Source organism: Festucalex cinctus, chromosome 9, assembly GCF_051991245.1.
Source record: "Festucalex cinctus isolate MCC-2025b chromosome 9, RoL_Fcin_1.0, whole genome shotgun sequence".
Taxonomy (NCBI): domain Eukaryota; kingdom Metazoa; phylum Chordata; class Actinopteri; order Syngnathiformes; family Syngnathidae; genus Festucalex; species Festucalex cinctus.
The window spans coordinates 9,381,666-9,397,339 of record NC_135419.1 but is presented as its reverse complement, the minus strand read 5'-3'; the positions used below and the strand labels follow the sequence as shown (position 1 = coordinate 9,397,339).

At 38.4% G+C, this 15,674-nt stretch overlaps 1 protein-coding gene across 2 annotated transcripts in view; it reads right to left on the bottom strand.

Moving 5' to 3' along the window:
• elf1 (E74-like ETS transcription factor 1) overlaps positions 1-15,674 on the bottom strand; it is a 48,010-nt gene that overhangs the window by 18,822 nt on the left and 13,514 nt on the right. The window contains exon 1 of one of the 2 annotated variants that reach the window (XM_077531169.1): positions 15,048-15,478. The exons of the other annotated variant lie outside the window; for it this stretch is intronic. The gene's annotated coding sequence lies outside the window, so the exon portion shown is untranslated. Of the gene's footprint in view, positions 1-15,047; positions 15,479-15,674 lie in introns of those variants that run through there. 2 annotated transcript variants of the gene reach the window in all.

Genomic DNA, 15,674 nt, shown 5'->3' with positions numbered 1-15,674 from the left:
GGCATTTTAACAATGTTGTCAAGGAGTGTACTCATACTTAGATATCAAGGATATCCAATAAATTTCTCAAACAGCATTCCATATAAATGTACGCGTTTTACATCGCAGCACTGAAAAGGACGGCCCAGTTGGCGTGGCGCTAGCTGCGAGAGAGGCATCCATTAGTGAGAGGCAGGCTGCACATTATCCTGCGCACATGACAACAGCTGCCTTGTCCCAATGAGGAGGCCAAACCGCTGTGTCATGAAGAGACGAGGAAGAGGAAGATGAGGATGAGGAGAAGGCCAAAGGGAGGAGTCACGGAGTGATGTTTGTCAACATATAATAGCTCACAAAGTAAATAGAGTGGCGGGACCGGAGAGTTTTAAAAGCGCGATTACACAACTAGATGACACAGAAGCGTCCAAGCATGTCATCTGGAATGTGGACCCAGCTGAACACATGTGCCCAATTACGGCGCTAAAAACCTCATAACAAGGCAAATGCCGTGTCACTTAATCAATGACCAGATGGCTAATCTAATAAAGTCATTGTTACTGCAGTCAAGTTAGCAGGCAGGGGATTTGGGTGTGTTTGTTTGCAAGATGACGTCACAAGTACACAACCCATTTGGAGGAAACTTAGTGGGAGGATGGCACGTGTCACACAACAACCCAGCACAGCTGACATTTTTCAATGTTAGAGTAACTTACAATATTTCACTATTATTTATTTCTTTATATATAAGTTTATAAGGCTTGTTGATTATTTTAACTTCAGTTGTGTTTTATTTAAAAGATTTATTGTTCATTATTTGTCAAAGATTTTCATAGTCAGCTTTTTGTTAATGTTAATTTATATTGTTTGGGTTTTTTTTTTACCAGATGCTTTTTATGTATGTATTTTAGTTCAAGTATTCATTATTTAATCATATTTATATGCATATTTTTATCATTTCATTATTATGCTTCTTGGTTACTTAACTGTGTTTTACTTACAATATTGATTTAGTCAAATACTTTAATGTTATTTAATTATACTATTTAAATATCTTATTTATCTAGTAACATTTTAAAAACAGTATTAGGCTTGTTTGTAAACTTACAATATATATTAGATGTGATGTATTTTTTGGATTATGTATTGATGAATGTATTTTATTATATTATGTATATATATTATTTGAACTTATATTGTGTTTTATATTTTATCACAACTCATATTATTTTATCAAGTTATTTTATTATTTTTATCTGAGATTTGATATATTTTTTTGGCTTGTTTATTTATTTTGTATTGAATTTACAAGTGGATTTATTCAATATTTAAATTGTGTTATTATTTGTATTATTTTATAAATAATGTTATTATGCTTGTTGATTGTTATAGTCCCTTCATGCTGTTTTATTGTAAAAGATTTATGAGATTTGGTTAGTATATTTTATTTTCTAAGAGCTTATTTATTATTAGGCTTGTTTTTTTTTTAATTTTATATGGTGCTTTATTTACAACATCACAACAACACGTCATCATTTCTATATGCTACCTCATTCTCGAAAGAGTGTTGTTGGTTGCAGAAACAGATGTTTCGCTAGTATTATGTTCTGTGCTAAACCGAGGGATTCATGTCCGACTTTTTAAAATTATTAGAATTTTTTCAAGGGGGTCCCGTCATACATAAACTACAGTAAATGCCCAAAAGTCCAAGTATTGTTTTTCTGCAGCTCTTTTTGTTCCTTATTTCAGATGATGAATATCCCAACTTAATTTGTAGCTCAAACTCAGCCACAGTATTGTCATATACGTCATTATTGTCCATTACGCCAGCATTTTGCTTTTAGGTCCAAAAGTCAAATGTGTTCAGTATACTGTAAGAGAACAGGGAACATTCATTTTATTTGACTTTGTTTGTAATTGCTGTTGACTGACAGGTTGTCACGATTATCAGCAGTTGCGGCGCTATAAATAGACCAAAATCTCGTCAGCTGCTGGCGTTGTAAACTTCCCATAACAGATATGCACACAGGACTGATAGCCTCCAGCAAATTTAATTTAACGGAGCACTGATTTAACGGACGCAAACACGCGGCCGCCGAGGAAATTGTTCCGATCTGTTTGACGCTAGCGTTAATCTAGATTTAAGAGTGCGCAGGCTTGTTTTTCCTTCAGGTTGAATCGATTGTTGATAGGACTTTTTAGAAAAGCTGTGATGCGGAGACCGAGGTGGCGTACGCAGCACAGAGTTCGACTCCACCCCGAACGGCATGGCGACTGTTGTTGCCAGTTGCAATAACAACCAATTAGAGTCAGGATACATGAACAAATGGAGCGTTCCCAGAAGGCCATATACACACACACACACACACACTCTCTCTCTTTTTTTTTTTTTTTTTGCTTTATTCTCCTCAGCTGAGCTCATTGTTGACCATGAAAGGAGGCAATTTAAGCCAGCAGAATGATTGTGTAGTGACTCACTCTGCATGTGGTGAGTGCAAACATTGTAGGATGCAAGACAGAAGAACACAGCCAGGCAAATCTTGATTTATCAGCCACTTGCAGCTCAGGTTTTCTAGGGGGGTACCATTTTGACGGTGATGAAGATAATGAGACAAAAGACTATTTGGTGTTTAAATGAGAGGGGGGGGGGGGGGGGGGTCTCATAGCGTATTATCATGCATCACCATGAATGTTCAAGAAAAGAAAGTACTGTAATGTTATGATAAACCAACAACAAAGAAAGTGATAGCATCCAACAAATGTTGAGTATGTCCATTTGTTCCAACTTGAAAGCAGAACAGATCAATTAAGCTAGGGATGTGCAATTAATCAAAATTCAATTACAATTTCAATGATTACACTCCACAATTACTAAATCAGCAGAACTGTAAATATATATATATATATATTATTAATACAAATTTTTCAGTTGTTTAAATGTATACATTTGCACCTTTTCTAAATTTAAAAAATAATTTAATATTTTTTTTCATCCAAAAGGAATTTGCACAATTATAGTGTTTCAAAGAATTTTATTTGCCTTAATATTTTTTGTTTTTTACGTTTAAACATTTTCTTGTTTGTACCAAAAAATAAATGATTGTTCAACTGCACTGTGTACACGCTGCACTACAAGTTCGTTTTTGCCAACATATATATAAATAAATATATATTATTATAAATATATATATTATAAATTCAAAAGGAACTTACATAATTATAGTGTTTCTATTTTTTTTATTGGTCTTAATATTTTTAAATGTTGAAATATGTTCTTGTTTCGTACAAAAAAACAAAACAAAACAAAAAAAATACATTTTAATAATCGTGATTTCAATTATTGCCAAAATAATCGTGATTATTATTTTTCCCCATAATCGAGCAGCCCTGTCTGGAGCCAACAATTACATTCTGCCAACTTGGTTCACCCGAAAAATAATGGAATGCCGCTGTCATGCATTACTCATTGCGTTAGTTGTCAAGCTGACACCATGAGTAATTCAATTATTTGGCCAAACTCTGCTTGTATACTCCCTTCGAGCTTATTTTAAAGTCTGCTTCAATGCGACAAAGCCAACAATGATCTTTCTCTGGTGTCATATAAAGACACTGACTGACGCATGCAGCTGCCATACAGTGCATTACCCAGACATTCTACCAACAAAGAAAAACCTTTCCATGAAAAGGGAAAAAAAAAAAACTTTCCTAAAGCCTGCTGGCAGACACCATGTGGGATTTCCACCACTATGTTACTGAACATTGTCAGCACAGGCGCTGTTTTCGCAGGATCTGCCGGGTTCCTGTCAAGGAAATGACTCAATGATATGACGCTCGTTGCTGGAGCCCGGCGATAGCCAGTGTGTGTAGCGCGGGATGGAGATCATCAGTCGTTGGACAGCGGTTCCCCCCCTCCTTTGCGTTTTTGGCAGCTTGTAGTCATTTGTCACCAAACTATGCAACAAGTAGCAAGCGTCAGGGAAAATTCTGGTGCTCTCCTGGGCAAAGCATGACTCAGCTCATGAATGAAAACAAAGTTACATCAATATGCATCAAAACGAGACCTCAGATTACAATCTACCGGATTATCCTTGGTTGCTTAGTTTATGGCATTTCATCAAGACAATTCATACATCCACTTCCTCTCACTCTCACTAGAGTCGCAGGTGAGCTGGAGCCTATCCCAGCTGACTGGTCGAGAGTTTACCGACCAATCGCAAGGCACAGACAGACAAAACAATTATTGACACACATTCACATCTACCGACAGTGTGCTGTCTTCAATTACCATAACATGCATGTTTTTGGAATGTGGGAGGAAAAAGGTGTACCTAGGGAAAACCCACACAACCAACACACGACCTTTGGACTATCTAGATCCTACATGGCTTAGTTATTATTAAAAAAAAACATTTTTCAACATTGATAACATATGAGCCCTACAGATTTATGACTGGTTCTTCCTTTCCCAGTGACCCAATCCACAAAAATAGCTTTTATAAGCAGCAGTTATCTAGCAAAGCCCAATTGCTTACCTATACAGAATAAATACAGATCATAGAAGTCCACTGGGCAAGATATTAACTAATTGAGAGGGATAAAATACCGAGCACAAGATTCACACCTGCTTTGTACAGCCCTTACATGTCCATCCATGCACACTGCATTTCGGCAACGGGTGGAGTTTGCTGGCTTGCAATACTATGGCGGTGGGCCAGACGGCTGTGATGCTGGCTAACTGCATCTCCAGAAGGCTAATGGCATCTAGAGAACAGCAGCAGGCCCATCAGAGCCTCACATCAGAGGGCATTCGGGGCCATCGCGCTGTGCCAGGGCCAAAAAGACGAGTGGAATTTAATCTCATCTCCTACGAACCTTGTACTTTTCCACTCAGGCTAAGTGTGAGAGAGAGAGAGAGGAAGGACTCATGCATGCTTCTTTTAAACACCAGTTGCCTCTACCAAATGACAAAGTGGCAAAGAATGATGAGGCCACCACCACACACACCAATGTGTGTAAAAGTAGGACTATGGATAGTATAGAAAGATAGAAACATATGGATAGCATAAGGAGCAACCACCACAAACTGACCTGCGAGCTAGGCACTGGCAGGAAAACCATCGCAGAGCTACATCCTGTCTGTTAAACCACACTCCGAGCAACATTTCTCGGCGTGCGCGGAAACTTCTCAACACCCCCCTGCTTCCTTTGCAAGCAGCACGTGACGTTGCCCTCGCGTAGTATCATTTCCACAAAGAATTCTGAAGAGCAAAGATGCGATACATTCAATATCCCATTAACCAAACATCCACAAGTACACAACCACAAATAAAAACCCAACGAAAGGGGATGAGCGCATCTGCAATTAACCCAATTAACAATGGAGAACTAAAACAAAAGCATTCAAAACTTAGTTACAAGTTTGACAATGTATGAAGCAAAGAGTCCATTTCTCTAAATGTAGCAAGGGGCCGGGTGTCACAAGGACAGGAAATTGCAGATAGCTTCTTCTGAAAAAGCCCTCAAACGTTACAATGGGACATGCTGAGAGGCAGCATCTGGATCTTGTCAAGAAAATATTGTCATGTCGTGCAGTCAGCATCCAAAAATCCTTCTGTAAATGTTCTGACATTTTTAAAAAAGCCACTTTTAACATAAAGAAACAGATTTTTTTTAATGTTTTATTCAACTAGATAGAGATTGTATATATCTCACATTTTACCCATTATTGATGGTTTGCAGGGAATTTATTGACTGACTATAGCAAAAAGTACCAATCAATTCTTCGATGTGGATAGGTTGCGAAATTTCAAGCACTCTATGCATAAAGTGGGCTAACAAAGACACACTAACTGGTTATTTGATAACTATTATATATTTAAACACTTGACGACTGATGATGAAAAACGTGCTGATCCTGTTCTTCTGAGTATATTTGAGATGTTTCATTTTAAGGCGCTGTTATTTAGGCTTGATTATGTGAGTTTATACTCACATGACCTGGCACGCAAAGCCGTATTCGCTTCTATTTATAGGTTACACATTCAGACAAATTGGGAAATCTACTGGAATCTCCAGGGTGAAATGACGAGAATAGCGGATGAACACAAGTAATGTTGTTTGGCCAACGAAAGTGATTTCTCGGCAGTGTTTATGTTCATAATGAAAACATAAGCAGCAAACTCCAAAACGAGGTTGAGTAAAAAAAACAAAAAAAAACAAGACGAATTACATTCCCGATTGTCAACTCAACGCCAGCGTAGAAATGTCAACAACTAGTATGAACTCTACTGTCTTTTTTTGCGCTCAGGTGGCATAATGGAGAAGGCGAGGCCCGGGGAGCGGGAACCAGGCTTCTGCCGCTGCATACCAAACAGGTCTGGACACAGGCGGGCTTGGCTGACGTGTCCACCCATAACGAGACACGTCGCAATGTGGGGCAAACACAACACGCCCTCACAGAGAGGAGAGATCTTAATGAAGCTGTTTTCCTACCTCCTGGACACGTCACACAATTGCACTTAAGGACATGCGCTGTTTAAAAAAATAAAAATAAATTACAAGAAGAGTTTTTAGTACATTTGCCACTCCTGCTGTGCGTTAGTAAATTGATGGTGTCAGCTGGGATTTTTATACCTCCAAGAGACCCGTTTTTGGTCTCATTTTGGACACACCAGCAATGCAGTATAGTGGCAAACAGCAAGAGTGGCATGGCTCAGGTGGTAGAGTGACCAGGCTGAAGGTCATTAGTTCGTTCCTCAACGCTTGACTAACTTTCTTTTTTTAAATAAACTGGTCAAACGTACTCAAAACTCTCCTTGTAAAATTTACTTAGAATTTCTGAGTGAAAAAAAAAATACTAGCTTTTTTCAAGTAAATATTTCTCCTTTTTTACAGTGTGGAAGCTGTTTTGTAAAGAAAGACTTTCAGTATTTTATGGGCTTAATTATGGTCTATAATGAGCATCACGCCGAAGAGCACTCAGAAATTTTAATCCATATATTTTCTATTGTGCTTGTCCTCATTAGGAAGGGGGGCTGAGCCAGGATTCAAATCCCAAACCTCAGACTGTGAAGCGGACGTCCTAGCCACTAGGGCACCATGCTGCCATACAAATTTGCAGACATACTCTAGATTAAATACAAATGCAACCAAAGACAGATGACCAAATGATCCCTGTTCAAGTGGACAGCTGAAATGCCAGCAATTTCAATGCTTTTCCTCAACTGTCATGCAAACAAATGTTCAAAAGGCCAAATACAAATACATTATTTATACTAGATTTTCCATCCTGGCTGGTGACCTATAAGTCACAGGGCACATAAAAACAAACACGCATTCACACTCATGTTCACACGTATAAAGTCTTCAATGAACCAAACATGTAGGCCAACTACCTAGAGAAAGCCCATACAAACGGCACACAGTTTTTCCAAAGGAGATTTGGACCCGGACCTGCCAACCACTATCACAGACAGCTACCAAGTTAAATCAGCTCTTGTCCTCTCATCCCCCCCTTCAGCACTCACGGAGACAGCCTGGCTTATCTCATTTCACACCATTTGATATAGGTCAGTGTGGTATTGAGAGTCGCTGGCCAATGTATTGTATCTAATCTTCGAGCCTGTAAAGCATAGCACTAAAGTGGTGCGTCATCACTTTGCTGCATACTTGAAAAGCGGCGGGAGGAATGGATTGGGAGGGGGAGTGCAACTGTGAAGTAACAAGTCACGAGGTCACGATGGTTAACTCATCCTTTTGAAAACGTCTTTTTTCCCTTCTGTGCGACTAATACTCGACACTGATCACAGTTCAATCGGTCCCACCTCTTTGGAGAAGTGCGGGGACGGTGCGGGTCAATATTTGCCAAAGGCTTCATGAAGTGCGGAGCTTTATGGCGCTCAGGTGACAATGAAGGATAATAAAGTTCCCGCTTGGAGGCTTGTGTAACCACACATTGAAACCAGTGTTAATTTTTAACAGATTGCAATAATTACGTTTGATTAAGACATATCCCTTGCTGGTTGAAATGACTTTAATATTAACAGTTGGCTTCTGACCGGCTACAGCAACCAATGAATAAAGAGGGGCTGATGAGAAGCAGGGGGCTTGTTCTGATGACAATCCCCTATGCAAAATACACAAAGGTAAACAAGGAGTGCCTGTTGCCCAGCGACCAACAGAGGGAATGGCCTCATGAGAAGGAGAAAGCAGGTGGGCTTCTCTAAAGCCCCCTTTTCCATAGGGTGGAATAGGACATAAAGCAATTTAAACATGCAGAACGTGAATTTTTAACAACTACTTCTGCTCCCAGAAACCACTCGACAGAAGCATCACCATTTGCGTTAGTAGTGCTAAGTTTGGCACTATCCTATCATTATTTCAAAGATGTGTAGACATTAGGGGTGTGAATTGCCTAGTACCTGGCGATTCGATTCGTATCACGATTCACAGGTCACGATTCGATTCGATACCGATTAATCCCGATACGAATTTATAAGTCGATTGTTGCGATTTTTTTCATTCAAATTTAGAAAATACTAATCAGTAAGCTTGTAGAGTGTAAGATTTATATGAAAATGTATTATTTATTTATCTGAAATTTCAGTCTTATAGAGGTTGTAATCTGTTTCATGTTTGAACAGCATTAAAATAAAATATTAAGGCTTAATGTTCCGTTCATATAACATTCTTCCATGCTCAAGGTGTGAATCCTAAAAAAAAAATAATAATCGATTCTGCCGATTATTGAATCGATTCGAGAATCGCGCGATGTAGTATTGCGATATATCGCCGAATCGATTTTTTTTTTACACCCCTAGTAGACATGTTAACATTTAAGGTAAGTATTAGCAGTTTTCCACTACAACTACTTTCCCAAACAACAGTTTCATAGCTTTTCACTTTATCGTGAGTGATAACCAATATTTATGCATAGCAGAGCAATGAAAAGCTGCTTGGCAACTTACTAACAATATCAAACACTTTCCAACATTGTTTTAAACATGTTAAATAGTACTGGTTTGGTTTGAAAGGGAAAAAAAAAAATGTTACTTTAGCATTTGAGAGGTAACGGATATCTCTGCAGTCTGCATGGCATAACAATGCAAATCAATCTGGCAGCGCAAAGTTTAGCAGCTTACTAACAATATAAAATCACTCCACAACACATATGGAGACATAAAACTTTTTTTTTTTTTTTTTTCCAAAGTCGCTCCAAAAAAACTGTGTATAATGTTATTACCTTTACCTGGAAAATGAAAAAAAATCACAACAGTGAAAAGCAGTTGAACATCATATTAACTGCAAGAACAATTTTCATAGCTATCGCTTGAAATTTTCCCACAACTATGGCACTGAAAGCTTTCACTTTCAGTTGCTAATATGTCGGCTAACTACGTCTATTATGTATTTCTTAGACTAAGTTAAGCAGCTTCATTGCGAGGGAATGGCATTAATTGGAACAATCTCATTAATTGATAGAAACACATCGCCCAAACAAAGAATTGACGCCAGAAATGTACAGAGTGTTTCCCACAGGTGGAGAATGTTTGGTATTTGGTGGCATTGCGTGTGACGTGTGACGGTGGCACATACGATAATGAGTTTTGTTATGGACAATGTAACACATTCAATACGAGATACTTCATTATTATGCAACTTTAGACAACACTGAATCGTATTTTAGTCTAACTCTGCCACGCTTTAATTTTCCAAACAAAAAGTCACATTTGAGAACCAAAAACCAAGAAACTAGAGGACACGTATGTATCGTGGCATGATTAAATAAGCCTTCGCTCCCCTCACTGGATTAATAAACAATGAGTTCATGCATCTGGAAATGAAGTAACACACACTGAGACTTTCCTATCAGTCATTAAGAGCAAAGACACTTTTCTACGTGGATCCATGAGGGAAATCAATTGCACTCTTCATATAGGGGCACAAATGCATTCATGGTTAACTCCTCTCACTGTAAAATGCTCACACAAACACATCCATCTTAAAAGACTGTGTTTGGAAACTCGTTACCTCATACAGGGTGGAGACCAGACAGCTTTGCACTCAGCATGTGTGTTTTGAACAGAACAGTGTTGACAAAGGATTTGAAAGGATCTCAAAATTACAAATGGTGGGCAGAGGTACACACAATGGATTTTTTTTTATGAGTTTCTTCCTCCTGCTTTTATCTGACAGAGTAAACCTACAAGCCACTGGACACAATTTTATTGGGCATTGTTCTTTTACTAAGATATACTTATAGGACTTGCAGACATTCCCACAGGTTTATGACAGAAAGAAAATGTACCCAATTGTAATGATTCAATTCAGTATTGGCTAGGGGTGTGTTTACTCAACTGCAGATTGAAGCAGGTGTCTATTAAGTGCTAAGTTATTACTGGATGTGAGGCCTTTATTTGTACACATATTAATAATATTATCAATATAACCAGGTCATAACAATACTATCTTATTGATTCAGATTCACCAATTTAAAGACCCCCCCCCATCCCCCAATTTTTTTTTAAATATATATTTATTTATTTATTTATTTATTTTGGGGTCCCATTTCACCCCGATTATCTGGAAAAAAACATATTATATGTGAATTAGCAATTTTATTTGAACATTTTTTGTGGGTTATTTTTTTCGACAATAGTGGGAGTCAATTATATGCAGATTTTCACTATTTGGGGGCTGGCTCGGCCTCTATCCCATGGGGGAGAGGCTGTATTTGGTTTAATAAATAATAAAAAGTAATATAATACTATATAAGAAAAAGTTTATATTAAAAACACAGTAAAATAACAATACAGTACATCTATAGAAAAAGTAATTAAAAAGTTAAAACTAAAAATAATTACTGGTATATAGACTGTGTGATGCATTTTCTTAAAGTATGTATTTGATTGTATGTCAAGCCAAACAGGCAACGTTTTTAAAAAAATAAAATAAAATAAATAATTTGCTTTTTTTTCATGTATTTATTTTTGCTGGGGAAACTGAAATGTATATTAAATTACACGGCAACTAGAAGTATACATCAAAATAAAAATAATTATAGAAAAAATACAGAAAACCAAGGCAAGCTGGATCTGAAGGCAAGTAACGACCAATAATATAATTGTTCAGAGCCTGTTAATGTGCCTCTAAATGCTACTGTTTAGGTTAGCAACATATTTTCAATGCCTTTGTAAGAACAGCCTAGTGATTACTGACCGCAACCATATGACGGTACAGTAAAGGTAATACAGTTAACAATGCCATGACATCAGATATATTTTTAGTATTATGGCCTGCTCTTGTATGGATCTCATTGTGCCGGTGAACCATATTAAGTGGCACACACAAGAAAAACAAAACAGTATCGAGATGACTTGCGCATTCTAGTGTATTTACGTGCTATTGTTTGACACTGCCTTCTAATTAGCCTCAATGAAGGAAAATGGCTACAGCAGGTTACCTACTAACAATCAAAGTCATTAGCCAACATTATCTTAAAGCGACGGCATAGTGTCTGGAGGCAGGCGGCCATATTGAGATGACTTTACGATCGCACAATCTTGAGCCCTGACCAGCATGGCACCTTGCATAACCACAAGTGTGTGTGTGTGTGTTATCAGAGGGTGCGACCTGACTTTCCCACATAGCATCTCTTTCCCCGCCCCCACTCGCTTTTTTTATTTTAAAAAAAGGTCAGGTGGGTGTCATGAGTCAAACATCCGGCCTCTTTGCTCACAAACTATACACCATCTTGTTACTTTACTTTGAAAAAAAAAATGTCTGAATGAAAGATAGCTGATAGCTACTTTGTGTTTCGAGAAAAGAGTGTGGTTTAATGTAGGCCGGATTTGCGTCACATCCCCTTAAATTGAGAAGGAGGAGGAGAAAAATGGTGTCTCTCAAGATTGGGAATGAGTGTAAATAGATAAGCAATAGTGCTGCTAGTCCCAGCATGCTCAGAGTATGAGACAGTTGCAACATTAGCAGATGGTTGCTCAATTGATTTTTTTTTTTTTTTTTTCAATATTTATTTATCAAGGGTGGGCTGGAATGAACCAGGGCCCGTATGTGGCCTTGAACGCATCACTAGATCTCCCACAGACACACATACATACTGCACACAAATGTGCCTTGCTCAGTGAATTCTTAGCAGTAGGCTTTAGGGCAGTGGCGGGTGTTACATATTAACCTTCCACACCCGGATTTTATTTTCCAAACGGGCGCCAGCAAATAGTCAAAACATTTAACAGAGTGTGAGTGAAATGGAGAAAGTGACATGGAAATAGTATGCAAATGGGGGTACTCTTCTTCTAGCCAAACAATGCCCTAAAACAGATTTTAACCATTTTTGCATAATTGTACGCAAAGAAATAGGACAAAATTTGCTTTTATTTAATTTGTACGAACTTTATTATATTTTTGTAATTAACATTAATATTAAAAGGGATATGCAAAATTTATTCTAAATTAATTTAGTTAGAAAGAGATATTTTCTATTTTTCAAAAATGGGACAATGAATTTTAAAAGTTTATTTTCCATTTCACCTTTTCAGAACATATCTTCTGCTCTACTTTCAGTGTCAGCTTGACAGGTTTGTCAGTTACTGTTATTTGTTTCCTCTTCCTTTTCATCAAAAAAAAAAAGTTTCTGCTTGGCATTTACTAAGGGCCAAACAATTGCTATTCTAAAGTCAGTGTTTCTTCATTAGATACAGGCTTTTTGAGTGGCTGGGTTCATAGCTGGAACAGATGTTAGGTAGGTAGGGTGGAAACTTCATCGGTAGCTAGGGCAGGGGCTTGGCACACTAATTGGTTGGTTAGTAGAGCAAGCTCATGTTCCTTATATATGACTAGATTGTATGGCCAATCGTTTTTCCAATAAAAATAACATTTGTACTGATGGTTTAAAGTCAAATTTAACTTGTGGTAAATTGTATAATTTTATCAAAATAGCAACATCTTTTCCCAGGCAAGTTTGTTACGACTGTACCTGCATTAGCACTGTGCTCGGTTGGGTTAGAGTTAACAGTTCAAACATTACCACAATATTAATGAAATATAGCTAAACAATAAACATACACAAAATCAACATGTTATTGGTTGTAACTTTATAAACCAGGCTATGAAATCATAAAAACAATTTGAGCACAAAAAAAAAAAAGAAAATGGTTTTTTTTGTGTTTTTGCTTTATGACAAATGTGGTCTCAGGACTAAATTAAGCATGTGCAAGGCGAATCAGGTGATTCCTAACTTATTCCTGATTGGAAAAATTGCAGTTGTTACAATTGACCTGTATTATGCCCACTGTCGCCTACTTAGTGACAAAATTCTGAAGTTTAGTCCAGATTTTGTGAGAATTTCCCCCAAAATATGGGACACTATTTTCCTTGATTTGTACTTTCTTTTGCAAATTTATAATTATTCATTTTAGTTTCGCAAAATGTTTAGGTTTTGGCTATATGTTGTTACAAAAAAAATTGAATATTATTTGATATAAAATATAATTTAGTATACATTGGTTTTCATTTCTTTTTTTGTTGCATTTTAAATTTACAATTATTGCTAACTCAAAGTAAGTGCATTTGCATTATGGTAGGCGCTGAATGAAATCTCAAAACATTTTAGTAAACAAACACCTTTTCAAACACAACCACAATTCAGTTAGAATAATGCCTCCAGGATTGGTAACTTTTTGCTTATGGATCCTCCAATAGAAATGGCATTTCTGTGTGGTCAACGAACCACCCCTGAAAACCATCTAAAAGCCAAACAATTAAATGCTAACTTCTTCAGTGCAGGTCATTAAAATCACTTTTGGACTGATACAAGCATAAACTGCATTCTTGTTAACTACTTGTAATATCCGAGCATGCTGGCACTTCACCCCGCCTCCTTTCTGAGCTGCCAAAACTTCTGTCATGTCGTGCCAAATCATGTATTGACAGGCATCAACATGCTTTGGTTCGTACTGAAAAAAAGGCATTGATTGAGTCATACAAATGACCACTGCTGACCACCCCCACCACCTGATCATGCAGCCTCCGTAAACAGAGTGGGAGTCATGAGCTGGTCCAAATTTCCAATGCAAAGCAGTGACGTGAGGTGGGGGAGTCACACAGTGTGACTAGGTCAACATGCAAAATCGGGCAAACTATTCATCCAAACTGAGTCATACATAAAAAGGAGAATTTCTCATGGTGTGCGGCTAGTGCCAAACGACGTCAGACAACCAAAAATCGGCCACCGAGTGCCAAACAAGTGAAAACACCCTAAAGCGTGGGTGTGTTTTTCACCAAAAGTGGCCTGCTTGAGAAGTCATCTCTCATTTTAAACATGACCCAAGAGTGGGTTTCTGCTGAAACAGGAAGCTGCAACATGCATCTGTGGAGCTTGAGATCTTCCACACAAAGCTGCAAAAGCTTGGGGGGGGGGGGGGGGGGGGTATTGTGTTGTGTACAAGAGGAACAAGACACTGCGGTTGAACTACACAGTGAAGTGAAATCAAGATCTTCTGCTCCCCTTTTTCACCTCCCCCTTTTTTTGTAAGGCTACAAGATGAACAACATTCTGGTCTGATGATGGTTGATTGGCAAGCCAGTAATCCACGCATGACTGAGTTGTTGCAAAAGAGGCGACAGCACATAAAAACAACACACAAAAAAACAGATGCCAACAAATTACGAGTAAAGATTAAATCAAAAGTAATGCACTGTACAATAACTGACTACTACGCCATCATTTATATAAAAAAAAAAAAAAAAAAAAAAAGTGGGCTTGGTCGGTTTGGAGGGTTTGGAGGGCCTTGCAAAACTGTCAGCTCCCGCCCTTATTTCAACATGCCATATAAGGCAATGAGCCAAACCCAGGTGTTTAAATCGTAATTAAATTCCACATTTATTAGCTGACTTGAATTTAAAATGTCGGAAGCATAAACTGTCGCCTAAAAAAATTATTTTACTGACGCTTGCAGGCAAAGCCCTTTGATACGTCACTTTTTCCTTGCATTGTACCAAAAGCTCTAATCCTCAATGCATTGAAGTCCTTTAAAAGAGTGAAAACTGCCACCAACCTCAAATGAATATGATGCAGGTGCCCAGATCCATCGTGGAAAGCGTTGACATCGATACAACCAATGAAAAAGTCAAAAACAAAAGTGCGAAAAAAGGGGGTAGCGTGGTGAGTGGGGGGATAATCCAAAGAGAGCCTTTAAAGCGGCAACTGAAGGTGTGCAACAACCGGAGGCCCGCTCCACACCTTCTTTCTCACGGCGACAAACTGTAAGACGAGGTGAGGGGGGGAGCGGGTACAAAAAAAACAAAACAAAACAAAAAAAAAAAACAACCAAAAAAACAAGAAGAGACGACAAATGAGTGGGAGGCAGAAAAAGGAGAAGTGTCATGAAGTGAGCCGTCCTCTCCCTATGAGTCACGCAGCCTCGTCGCCATTGGTAGAGAGCGGCCCCCGGGCAGGCGGCCTGCACCTGGCCAATCAGCGCTCGCTTGCTTAGGTGCGGAGCCCTACAGGCAAATCTTCTCAGGTGAATTCTCTGGGATTGGATGGAGGTGAGGAGGGAAGGAGGGGGATGGGAGGATCTCAGCCACAGGGCCGGGCCACGAGAAAGACGATAGACGGGTTTCTCCTGCAGAGGTGGAGGCGAACGTAAACACAGGTACGCGCCCAATGTAGACTTTGACCT